Raw genomic sequence first — 12,580 nt, forward strand, 5'->3', positions numbered from 1 at the left:
TGACTAATATATATTGTTTTAATTACTCGAATAATGTGACATGTTCAACTATCAAATATTCGATATAAAATAATTTCATTTTCATTGCATCAAATGTTACATGTCACCAGGATTAAACAACAGGCAAAGCCAATAAATAATAAACAGATACAGTCACTGGCAGACTTGGACCAAAAGTCCATGTGTGATTATTGCCCTGGTCATCGCTACCAGAAATTATCAGTAATCAAGCAATAATAAAAATATATATTATTTACAATTTGGGGATCCTACAGTCATGCTCAACCTGAATCTTATACCAATTGATATGATATAAAAATATTTTATCATTTATTTATTTTTTTCATCCTGGCTTTAAGTCATATATAATTAAAACAGCGAGTTTATTGATAAATATTGCATATTGTTATCATAACTCTTATTTAGATCCATATTTAACCTCTATTCGATTTATAATAAGTGTATGTTAAACATATAGTATATTGTAACATCTTTACATACCTATCAACTTCACTTTTTTAGTGATATACCAATGTGCAGACTTGACTTGACATAGATCTGGGGTATACAAAATAGGACAGAAAGGCCTTTCTGTATACTGTGACATGGATACTGAAAATGGACCATGGACGGTGAGTATGGTTCACATAAAATACTTACAAAAGAAAACTGTAGCCATCAGAATAATTTCATTGAATAATTAACACTGTACGTTATTAGTCATTGTATTATGACGTATGCCCCTTTGTTGTGTTGTTCGATAATTGACGGATCGCCGGAGTTTGATTGACAGGTCATTTCGACCAATCGCGTAACGTATACAAATGACTTCGGCCATGTCTAAACACGCCGCAATTTTGCCCGTCAACCGGCTGCAGCTCGACTGCATGCACTGTTGAAGTGTTATGACATTTAGGGTAAAATGATATAGACAGCTCATCTACAACACTAGTAACATGTTTAAAGGTAGGTTTCGCTCAACCAAATAAATATTTTTTTTGTAAAATCCGATAAACGGAAGAAAAGATGAAAAAACGTAATAAAAATACCTCAATTTAATTTCTGTATGTGTATGAGATTGAATAAATGTGTCTTGAATGCAAATTTGAAGGAAATCCTTGATTATTACGATTATCAGTCAGACAGAATAGTATGCAAATGAAGCTGCGATAGATTGTGTTGTCGAAGTTTCGCGCATGCGCATTGTTACGCCCTTAAAGTAAACAAAATTGCTGAACAAAAGCGCGTGAGAAAAAAATGTATCTGAATCGGCAAAAAAGACGAGGAAATTAGATTGGAATCGATAGCACACTTTGATAGCTATAGGGAATGACATTCAGAGATGGCATGTAGCAATAGAAGAAACAGAAGCCACGTCTCGAGCGGAATTTGCCCGGATTCTGTTGCACATGGTGAGTTAAATTTCAACTTATATGCCAGCGCACATACAGCAACAGACATACTAGATATAGGTTTGGTGTACTAAGCTAGCGAGCGTATGTAAGTAACATTAAGTGTTTTAGATTATATGATACGTATAAACAGTCCATCGCACTTCGACTTGTTGTCGTTATTTTTTTTACTGAACATGCCGTTGTAAGACTGTCACTACTATCTGACTTTTTGTTGCACGATTCCGTTTGTTGATGCGGCCTCGTTTTGGAAAAAAATGTCATGTTCTATGTAAAGCTTGACTTCGCTCTATTTTTAGAGGAGTATTTTCCTGGTCAAGCTAGGCAACTGACCACCCATATTGTTCGTTGTATGCATTAAAGTGATCTGAAGATTATATGTATGCATTATGCATTAAAGTGATCTGAAGATTATATCTATGTACAGGATAAATTTCAATTTCGTATTCTTTATATTTCATTGGGCGAAGCCTACCTTTAAAGACCTTATGGAAGTCCATGCTACCTTCAGAGACTACTGTCAACCAGGATTACATGCAGAATGTTGTGAAATACAGATAACTCCCAACAAAAACCCGCCCGTCAGCTGACCTTAATATCAACTGAAACATGCATGCAGACAACGTTATTCAACGCCTAAGGTAGGCCCAACATACGTAAATGAACTCCATATATATATATATTGAATAATGCCGAATTCAGTTGTAGGCTGTTTCATGGTTAAAATCGACTAACGGGACAATAATTGAAATTGTGGTCACATTCGTTTGACGGAGCTCGTTTGACAGTTGATGATAAACACAGGGACATGTCAACTCTGTCACTATCTTGATGTGTTGTTTCTTGTCGTGAGAAACCGTATCGTAATACTGCAATAAACGTATTGTGTAAAATATTTCATGCTGACAGGCATTATTACACTGTCTCGTCTGTACTTTTTTCATTATTAAATTGCAGTCTACATTTCCAGTATGTAAACTTCACCAAATATTAAGAAAAACATGTGTGTCAAGGTATTCAAAACAACAATTTTATATCTTAAAACTATCAAAACTACGTGTTATTGGTTTATTAAATTACAGCAATGGGAAATATCTTCATCAGCTAATTTGTCTACACCTGTCAAGACCAATACTTTATATCAAGTGTACTTCAAAACTTGCTGGAAAAAAACTTCAAAGGGTGTGTAAAAATCTATAAATATATTATTATATAATTAAATATGTCTAGTAAAATCTATTTCAAATATAAGGCAATATACAGCGCACAAATTTCAGTACAAGTTGATGGCAAATATCTATTGAATCTATTGTTTTATTTACAAGCTCCTGTGTATTAAAATATGGACTATTCTGGTCAAATGGTCTAGTGCCCCTACCACAAACCCTCCACCTGGTCATGTGAGCACAAACTGCCCACATACTGCCTCACAGGGTATTAGCCAGATACTGGCCATAGGTCAAAAGTAAATGAACATCAACTCTTTCCTTTGTCAGATGTCTTTATCATGATCTCTCTAAATCACAAGATGATTGCTACTGTACCTGCAGATATGTATCATTAGTTACATGTTTTAACAAGGCTGTATATACTATATCCCTATATACGGTAGCACATGTACTATACTAGACCGCTGCTTTGGTTTTCGCTATTCATGCACCAAGTTGGGCCTAGTCAAGAACCATGATTTTTGATTTTTTTTCTGAGGTTCTTTCATTTCCTCCACCACTAAACATTTGCAGATTCATATTAGATATGACCCTGTCTATTGAAAGGAAAGCTTTGTATAATTGGACCTCTGAAACCATCTTATGTTATATTTTTACTCCACATACTAATATATAAATTTAAATGTTTATTTCTTTGTACATATTTTGATTTTTTTTTTACATTTTGACACTGTTTACCTTTATTTCAGGTCTATTTCAAAGTTAAAAAAAATCATGGCACTCACAGTCACTGCTGGAAAGTAAGGCTGAATATGGATTAATAAGGAGTCAACATAACAGCTGAGTTGTTATGCAGAATTAATTGGCATTGCAAAGGCAGATTTTCATATACAGATTAAAAATATTCGGGTTAAAGTGTAAATTGATAAATTAGAATTCCTCAAGCTTGTGATGATATATAAAATGAGGATGAATAAACTTCTGTAAATTACCTAAAATGTAATTAATCAAATGAAATGTACAAATTGTTTGAGACCTTATATCTTCAGTTTGAATGATAATCAGATATTACTGAAATTGTAGATTCATATACAGTGGAACTTGGTTAACTGCTTTCCTTTGAAACTATGATATACAACAACAAACATGCTAGGTTGTATAAGTACATTTTGCATTTGTAATGATTATGCATACTCTAGTGAATTCCTAATATGTCTGAAAAAAGGGTGAATTCCAAAGCATATGTGGATCCTTCATTTGGTTTGTTTAATAATGCTATCTCGTTGGATGGTTGTTTCATTACATTGTCGTCCTTTAAACATTCATTATCTTTTTTAGACGGTCCTCCGTGTATATGGTGTGTTGCACGTGCGTTCCGGGAAAATGCAGTATGTTTTTGTAACAATGGAACTCGTGTCATGTTTCTTTTCACAGATAATTCCGCCAGAAACATACATTGTATAACATTCACACTACATCCGGTAACATTATACTGACAACGGGTGAACCACAGTCATTGCACTTTATTTATGCTGAGCACTATGCAGGAAAAGAAACTGGCACATTTGGAGACTATGAGTATGTTCGGCAAGCCAATAGAATAAAGGCAATTATTAAACTGAAGTCCAGAAATGAGCTGGAGTAAGAATGACTTGACGAACATACTTTCATAAAGTTTATGTATCTCTCTTAATGAAAACCATGTTTAGGGAACATACATGTTCATGGAGTTTTCGTTATATCCTGGAAAATGTGTGTATTGAATAAATTAAACTTGTTACCACGTAATATGTTACGGTAAACGTATACACTATCATGTGATATTGTTTGTTTTGGGGACTAGTCTTTAAATATTGTCTTCGCTTACAGGTAACGATAACCTGCATCTCCTAACAAACATCTCTAAGATTATGCGTGTGGAAGTTGTAGCTTTGACTGGGGAATGGGGGTACGCAGAGTACTCCAATTTCCAGGTCGCTGAAGAATCTCAAAATTACAAACTACTTGTGAATGGCTTTTCCGGAAACATCAAACGTAAGTTATCAATTTTCATGTTTTAAATTAGGTTTTAAATAAGTGTCAAGGTTTTTGGTAGTGTTAACTATAATTATTTCCTCCTTTGGCTATTGCAGTCATAGAGTAAAAGTGATTTACGTGGATCGCCAATACACATTACTGACTCCGATTCCACAACATCCATGTGTGTTTATCACCATTTGTGACAATATGTATGCGGTCACAATATATATGTATCATCAACCAACATGGAGGCCATTCTTGTCTACCAGTACCAAAATGTAATATGTGATTTGAGAAGATGATGTTGCGCTATGATGGTGGACTATGGACTTTGGATCGCATCTACTTTTTGTCCCGAAATTCCTGAGCACTCATGTGCACATGCTCGACAGAATGTAGTACTGAATGTTTCTAAGCTAAAAACAATTACCAATCATGATATGTTAAAATACAAAGCAGATATGAAAAGGTTTTTATGATGTCCCTTTGTACACATAAATTGTGATAGAATATTGAAATTAATTGGTTAGAAACATGTTTGACGGTATGAATACATTTGGTTGGTTAGCAATGTTTCTAGGTTAGGGCGTCCAACTTTCTGTTCACAACATCCACGTGTGTTTATCACCATTTGTGACAATATGTATCATCAACCAACATGGAGGCCATTCTTGTCTACCAGTACCAAAATGTAAAATGTGATTTGAGAAGATGATGTTGCGCTATGATGGGGGACTATGGACTTTGGAGCGCATTTACACCCATGTGTACATGCTCGACAGAATGTAGTTGGTTAGAAACATGTGTGACGAGTATGAATACATTTGGTTGGTTACCAATGTTTCTAGGTAAGGGCGTCCAACTTTCTGTTAGAGTTGAATTACGTTATCAGCTTTATAAAGGAAATAAATGACTAAGACCAAATAGTCAACATATATAATTTCAGGTATATTGTATATAAACATAAATGGAATCTATACCTAATTATAACAAGATTAAGTATACAAACTCACAAAATGTATACTACCCTTTTGTGTAATATATTCATCAACAAATTGAAGCAGCCTAACTAGTCATGTTGCTGATAAATACAATAGCGTTGATTAGTGACTTCTGAGCTTCTCTTACATCTGAAGCTGGCCCCTTCACGTTATCCCTGCGTTATTCAGATATGAAATGGTTTATGTCATGCCTTTGTACATATAAATTGTTTGATTATTTTTATAGGATAGTTATCACAATGATGAAATTAACTCCAGAAACGAGGAATACATATATTTGACGAGTATGAATACATTATGTAACAATAGTAGTATGATAAACAATGCTCTACACCAGCCTATACCTTAATGTTGTTTATGGTCTTGATAACTGTTAAGGTTAAATTCCTAAGTTCTGGGATCCAGATTTCTGTAAGCACTTGTTACTTTGTCAGCTTTACACAGGAAATAAATAGTCAATATAACTTCAGGTATATTGAAAATAAACATAAAGGGAATCTATCTATCTACCTAAGTTATAACATGATGATGTATACAAACTCACAAAATATATACTGCCCTTTATGTAGAATATCCATATAGCAAACTGACCAGTCTTGTTGCTAATAAATACAGTAGATGTGATTAATGGCATTCTCAGCTTCTATAGCCAGCGTTGACATCTGAAGCTGGCCCCTACACCTTATCGCTGTGGTGTGTACTTGACACAGTGTTAGGACTAGAGCTCTAATGAAGAGGAGGGGGTCCATAATATTTCATGCACCTACGTAGGCAAACCAAAATTTACACATAATACCTGATATTATTGAAGATGAATAAAAATCAATTCCCTATTTTCGTTTACTCTGTATTGAGTCACTTCAATGAAAGCCTACTTCCATTATGTCCTAATACAACTGACGTGTAAAATCGTGGAAAGTTTTAGAAACTAACATTGATAGCTTCAATACAGAATAGCTTGGATGGACATCGGATTATATATACGTGCTACCAGTCAACAAGAGACATAGGTAGATTGGTAACAGAATATAAGATAAAATTAATAAAAAAATTCTACACAATTTTACCTCCTACAACGATGCTGACCAAAGACATAATATCTTATCCAATTCAACTAGATATAATGTGTATATGCTTGAAAATGAGTGATGTATGCTATTCGTGTTCCTATGGAATACCATAGAATATGTTGCTTATAAACAGGGTATAAATTTATTCTACATGGTATGTCCAGTTTTGTCGAAAACTTCTTCGATTTTCGTTTTAATCATCTTTGATCCACATCCCTTTAATTTCACCAAAACATTTTATGAAGTCTCTGTCTTTTAGTGCCTTGAGTACTTTGATTAAGTTATATGTGCCAGAACTGGGCGAACATTTTGACAAGTAATTTATTGTGTTTTATATATGATATAATATAATGATTTTTGACTGAAATCAGTTTCAGCTCTTATTTGTATATGTAAAATAAAATACATGCAATGAAAGTATTGTAATTCTCGAAAAGCTCTTCTTAATGAAAATTACTGCACATATAATGTTAAACTTAGGATTTATTTTTCCTCATTTCTCAGATGATGCTATGGCGTACAGTAATAACTGTCAATTTACCACGATGGATAGGGACAACGATAAATGGTCTGGACACTGTGGTCCGTACACCAATAGTGGTTGGTGGCATAACGACTGTTTGGATGCTCAGCTGAACGGGATCTATAGGAAATCTGTTGTTGATAATCAGGTTATTCGGTGGTCGTATTTCCCAGACCCAAGTGTGGTGTTTCAACCTTTAAAACAGACGAAGATGTTGATTCGATAGACATACCAAAACATTTTTTTTCTTTCAAAAATGTCATCGCTGTAATGCTATATGTTATTTCTCCTTCAGTACATAGTATATATAATATTTAATATGCTCAGCTGAATGGGATTGATAGGAAAGTTGTTGATCGTCAAACTATGGAGTTTTCTTATTTCCCAGACCCAAGTGTGACATATTAACCTTTAATACAGACGAAAATCATTATTCCATAGACATTCTAGAAATAAATGATCTTACATGAGTGGCTGTGTAATATGACATTTATCAAACGAGTTCAATAATTTGATATATCATGATCCTTTAGGATATCAAATTATTCAACGAGTTTTATAAACATATCGCACAGTCACGAGTGCATGGAAGATTATATTTATCCATAACTTTTTTAATAGAAATATAAGTGAAACTTTTCTCTCTTTATAAAACACAGTATAAATTTGACTTTATGTGACGTCTAACTGAGACAAGCATACGACGTCATAATTGGATTATGACGTCAAAACTACATGTGACGTTATAATAGTGTTATTACATATGCGTCTTACAATATTGATGACATCGCGGAATTACATGGCTGGACGGGCCAATTGTGTGAAAATGGACATTTTTCCGTGGAAATACTCGATGTAAATATATAAAAGAAGACGTGGTAAATTGATGTTTATATAGAGCTTTTTTTATACTAAATATCGTAAATCAAGTGAAGTACATGGATTGGAACTATTAGAATATCATTTTCTTGCTCGACACCGGCTCGTGTTAAAACTAACATTCATCATCTAATATCAAGCTTCGTACACAATTAATGGAGTTGTATTTCCAAATTAGTCCGTTGATACTTGTATATTCTACATGTATGTTGATTTGAAAAAAAAAATGTTTGTAAGGGGATGTATGTCCGTGGGTATATGAGAAAAAATAATTATAAAGTGACGTTTGTGTGTTGATACATTTGTAAATATAAAACATATTTGTTTTGGGTTAATCAATTACAATCTTAAAAAAGACATTAATGATATATGTATTGTTGAACAAATGGAATATATCTCAACTGCGTTATAAGAAAAATGCTTAATGTCTCTTCATAAGTACTGTTTTGTTGTGATGTAGTATAAATGATATTACATGTAGTAAATTACCTAAATGTCATCACGAAAATGAAAATAATAAAAAATATGAAGTTCAATGGTTACAGAAAATCGAAGCATGATTGTTTTATATAGAGCAATTTGGCGCAAAAGAGCATGTATATATCATGGATAAGGACGTTATCATACTAGAGTTGTCTCCCTTTATTTTATAAATCCGCTGCATGTTTATAATAGAACCTACATAGATAATATATCATAAATACATTTAATTTTTAAATACATAAATAACAGTACATTTATTTATTTTATTTTATAAATCAACTGCATGTTTTATTGTTATTAAATAACCTAGATATATAATATATTATAAATTTATTTATAAAAAATGAATAACAGTACACGTAATTAATTGTTATATATATATAGCATTAAATAGCATTGTAGGGTTTACCAGATTATTAATCATTGGTATTAAAATGTTTGAAAAGCTTAAGGTATATGTCATAATACAAAAGTCCGCATGAAGTAATTAAATCATATACCATGAAACTGCATGCTTAAGTCAGGCCACAATGCGGTAAAACCACAATTTATAACTTCTTTCATTCACAATTGTATTGTATATGTGTCCAGAATGGCAAGAATATAGAGTACACAAATGTACATAATAAACAAGAAAAGTTTTTGTTCTAAGAAAATATTATATAAACGATACTTCTGGAAATTTAATGTGTAAAGAGAGGGAATTCGAAGTATTTATGAATCAAAATTGTAATATTGATTTTTTTTGTTTTTTGTTTTTTGTTTTTTTTTTTTCTTGTTTTGTTTATGTTATACTTCTCATCTATAGCCAGGCTCATTTATTGTCAAACTTCAAGATTCAAAAACAATAATGGTACACTGCGTTCTAAAACATCCTTAGTGTTGCACATATTCTTATTGTAATATTGTGTTGTAATATTAGCAATAGTGTCTTAACCAATGATTTGGTTTCGCCTACTTAACAACGATAATATCTCTGATCTTTGTCCTTTTAATAATCCATTTTTTCTCACTTTTCACAGTATCAACATTATGCATTTGTTTTGTCTCACATGTTTGAATATAAAGCATGAATATGTACTTAATATATAATGTGCCTGTCTTCTTTTTACAATAAAAATATTGAAAAATTCATTTCACTTTGTTTTATTTCTTTGTATTCGTGTCCCTTTGCCTGTTGGTCCGTTCAAACCAAATTAGGTCTTTTGTATTGTGATAACACATGGCTATTACTGATGGTATGTACATGTAGATATACATTCACGGATATACAATTTGTTATCCTGTATTTTGTTCCTTAATCGGAGATATCGGAAAACGATTAACGTTTTAGTTTAAAATGTTTTTTGTAACACTGAACACAGTACCTTCGTCATTGGTAAGTCCAGGACTGTCCGCAACGTTCGAGAAAGCAAAGTCAATATCGGTAATCTAAAAAACTGCATTTAACGTTATGCAATCCGCATTAGGATATTGCTGAATATACATTGATCAGCTACCTGAGCTTATAGATAATCGAATGAGATAACAGGTTTTATATTAGCCCAAAAAATAGTTTGCCTTTTTAACATCAAGGCATGTAAACCTATTACGTAAACCCACCAAAAATAAAAAAGAAGCTGTTTGCAAATTGTCCCTTTCATGTCTAATTTCTTTTGTGCTAGAAAGCATGACAAATCGTTTATACATTTTTATCAATATGAAGCGCTCACCTATGTCAGCGTCAGACGACACACCTGTGGGACAATAAACGCGAATCAATACATGTCTGATGTGCATTATTATTGTTCTACAAGCAGATAAATTGTACACTGTATACTCTTCCCAGACACCACGAGTAAACAAACACTTTCTGCTTCTTTTTTAAACAAACGAAAAAGGTATGTTATGCAATATGAAGAACAAAGAACTAAGAATCGTCTTCAATGGAGCGTATCGACCTCTGACCTTCGTTAGTGTTTTGCTTGTTTCTGTATGATGAGGGTAATATATCTACAAGCGACTGCTGCTATCATATTTATACATGTGTATAGATATAACGTTTACTAATGGAATCCCTTTTGTTGAATACGTGAACGCAATAATCATGCTGTGGGGATGAACGCGATGTCACTTGGTACAATGGACAGACATCATCCAGACCTTAATAGTTAGCAACTTCACACTTAACATTCTATACCATAAGACTGTCACATGCATGTGTGTGGATATATATAAGGGTTTTTTACGCGGAAGTCACTAAATGTAATAAAACCCGATGATTCCTTTGGAATTTTGCGATTTAATTCCGAGGATAAAACAACCATTTCCTTCACATCCACATATTTTCTCTTATACCTTGACATTTTGTTACAATTATGAAAATTTTTCGAAAACCAGAACAGCAAAACAATTGTCCATACATAAAAATTGCGAAATATTTTAACGCAAATTCCTTTTTTTACATTTTACATATTTAAACAGTAAAACCAGCAGAGTTTCTGAACAAAACGTTCAAATTCGACTAAAAAATTGTAATTTAAATTACGCAGTGACGTCACGAAGTTGTATTGCATGAATAGCGATGTAATATAACTCATGTAATATGAGTTTATCGCATGAGATAAACCAGTATTACTCCTGTACAGATGAGAAAAAATATGCCTACATCATCATTTTTTATGACTAAACAAAGTGTAGTGTTATATATCTATATTTAGATATTATAGCAAATATTTACTCTATCACTAACAATAAAATATCTTGACACAACATATCATAATAGCTTCGTTAGACACCTACTGACAATACATTCCAGTGTCTCCGACAAAGAAATTCGCCTTTTTACTCACCTGTTCAACAAGACACTTAATTAGCTAGGTGACCAAAATGGTGTTGTCTGTTTGTTAATGTTTTGCTTTTGCTGTCATTCCATATAGACCATAGTGCCATGGGTTGTTTTCGGGATGCAATCAGTTTTTTTATACTGAAAAAAGTATGTTAAGCTTAAACCTTTTAGTGATGGTTTCAGTGTAATAGTGTACCGTAAGCAATTTCTGTTACTGAATTATTTTACCTGCCCGCTAATTACAACAACCTTATATAGGATGAATTATGTAAAAACAAAATACAAAATAAGCATCTGTTTGGTCCTGTCGTGATTGTTGCTGACCTCAACATTGACATGAAGGACACCGGTAATGAAAATATTTTAACTGACATCTGTAATATGTTTGATTTTAAAAATCACAAAAATGATTTATGAAAAACCGTAGCCCTTCATTTGTTGTTGTAATACACACCAGGTCCTAGTCACATGGTGATAAGGTTAATCCTCCGTTCCACAGCTGAGCTCTGGAGTCTGAAATATTAGTGCGTTGTTAGTTTGTTAAACTTTCTATACTGATATTCTATCGGAAACATGCATAGAAAAATGCAGAATTTATTTTTATTATGGTTCCTTGAAAGGCTACACATCGGTTATAAAGTAGACTGGCCACCAGACCCTAAGTTGCCGATAAGACTTTCTCAGCAGAATTCTTTACTAGATTATCTCCCCCTAGTTTAAAACTTAAAATTCTAGAATCAGGAATGTAGTAGAGACAAAAATAACCAAGCCAAATTTTAATGATTATTTTAATATTCTAGAGACTAGTGGCCAGTCTAGTTTTAAAGGTATCAATATAAAGTCATATGTGTTGAATGGCCGCATAGTCCAATAGCGTTGCAATTTGTGGTTTAGTGTCGCTATGTGTGTGTCGTAGTTATGCAACGTATATTTTTCACAACAACACTAAACCCCTCGTACGGCTCCCATGTCCCACACCTTACCATTCAACCGACCGTTTTTTTGTCGGCTTTAATGCCCCGGATGAAGGTCACTGTAGAGAGACACGTCCAATAACAACCTAATTCATAATGAAAGCTTACGTAATATTCCAATAGCAGCTGTACATATACAACGTGTTAATTTCCACATCAATGCTTAACATGAAAAAGATGACTTATTGATCGACTTATTGACGCGTTTTTAATCTTCCATCGT

This window comes from Argopecten irradians, chromosome 14 (genome assembly GCF_041381155.1).
Source record: "Argopecten irradians isolate NY chromosome 14, Ai_NY, whole genome shotgun sequence".
NCBI classification, from domain to species: Eukaryota; Metazoa; Mollusca; class Bivalvia; order Pectinida; family Pectinidae; genus Argopecten; species Argopecten irradians.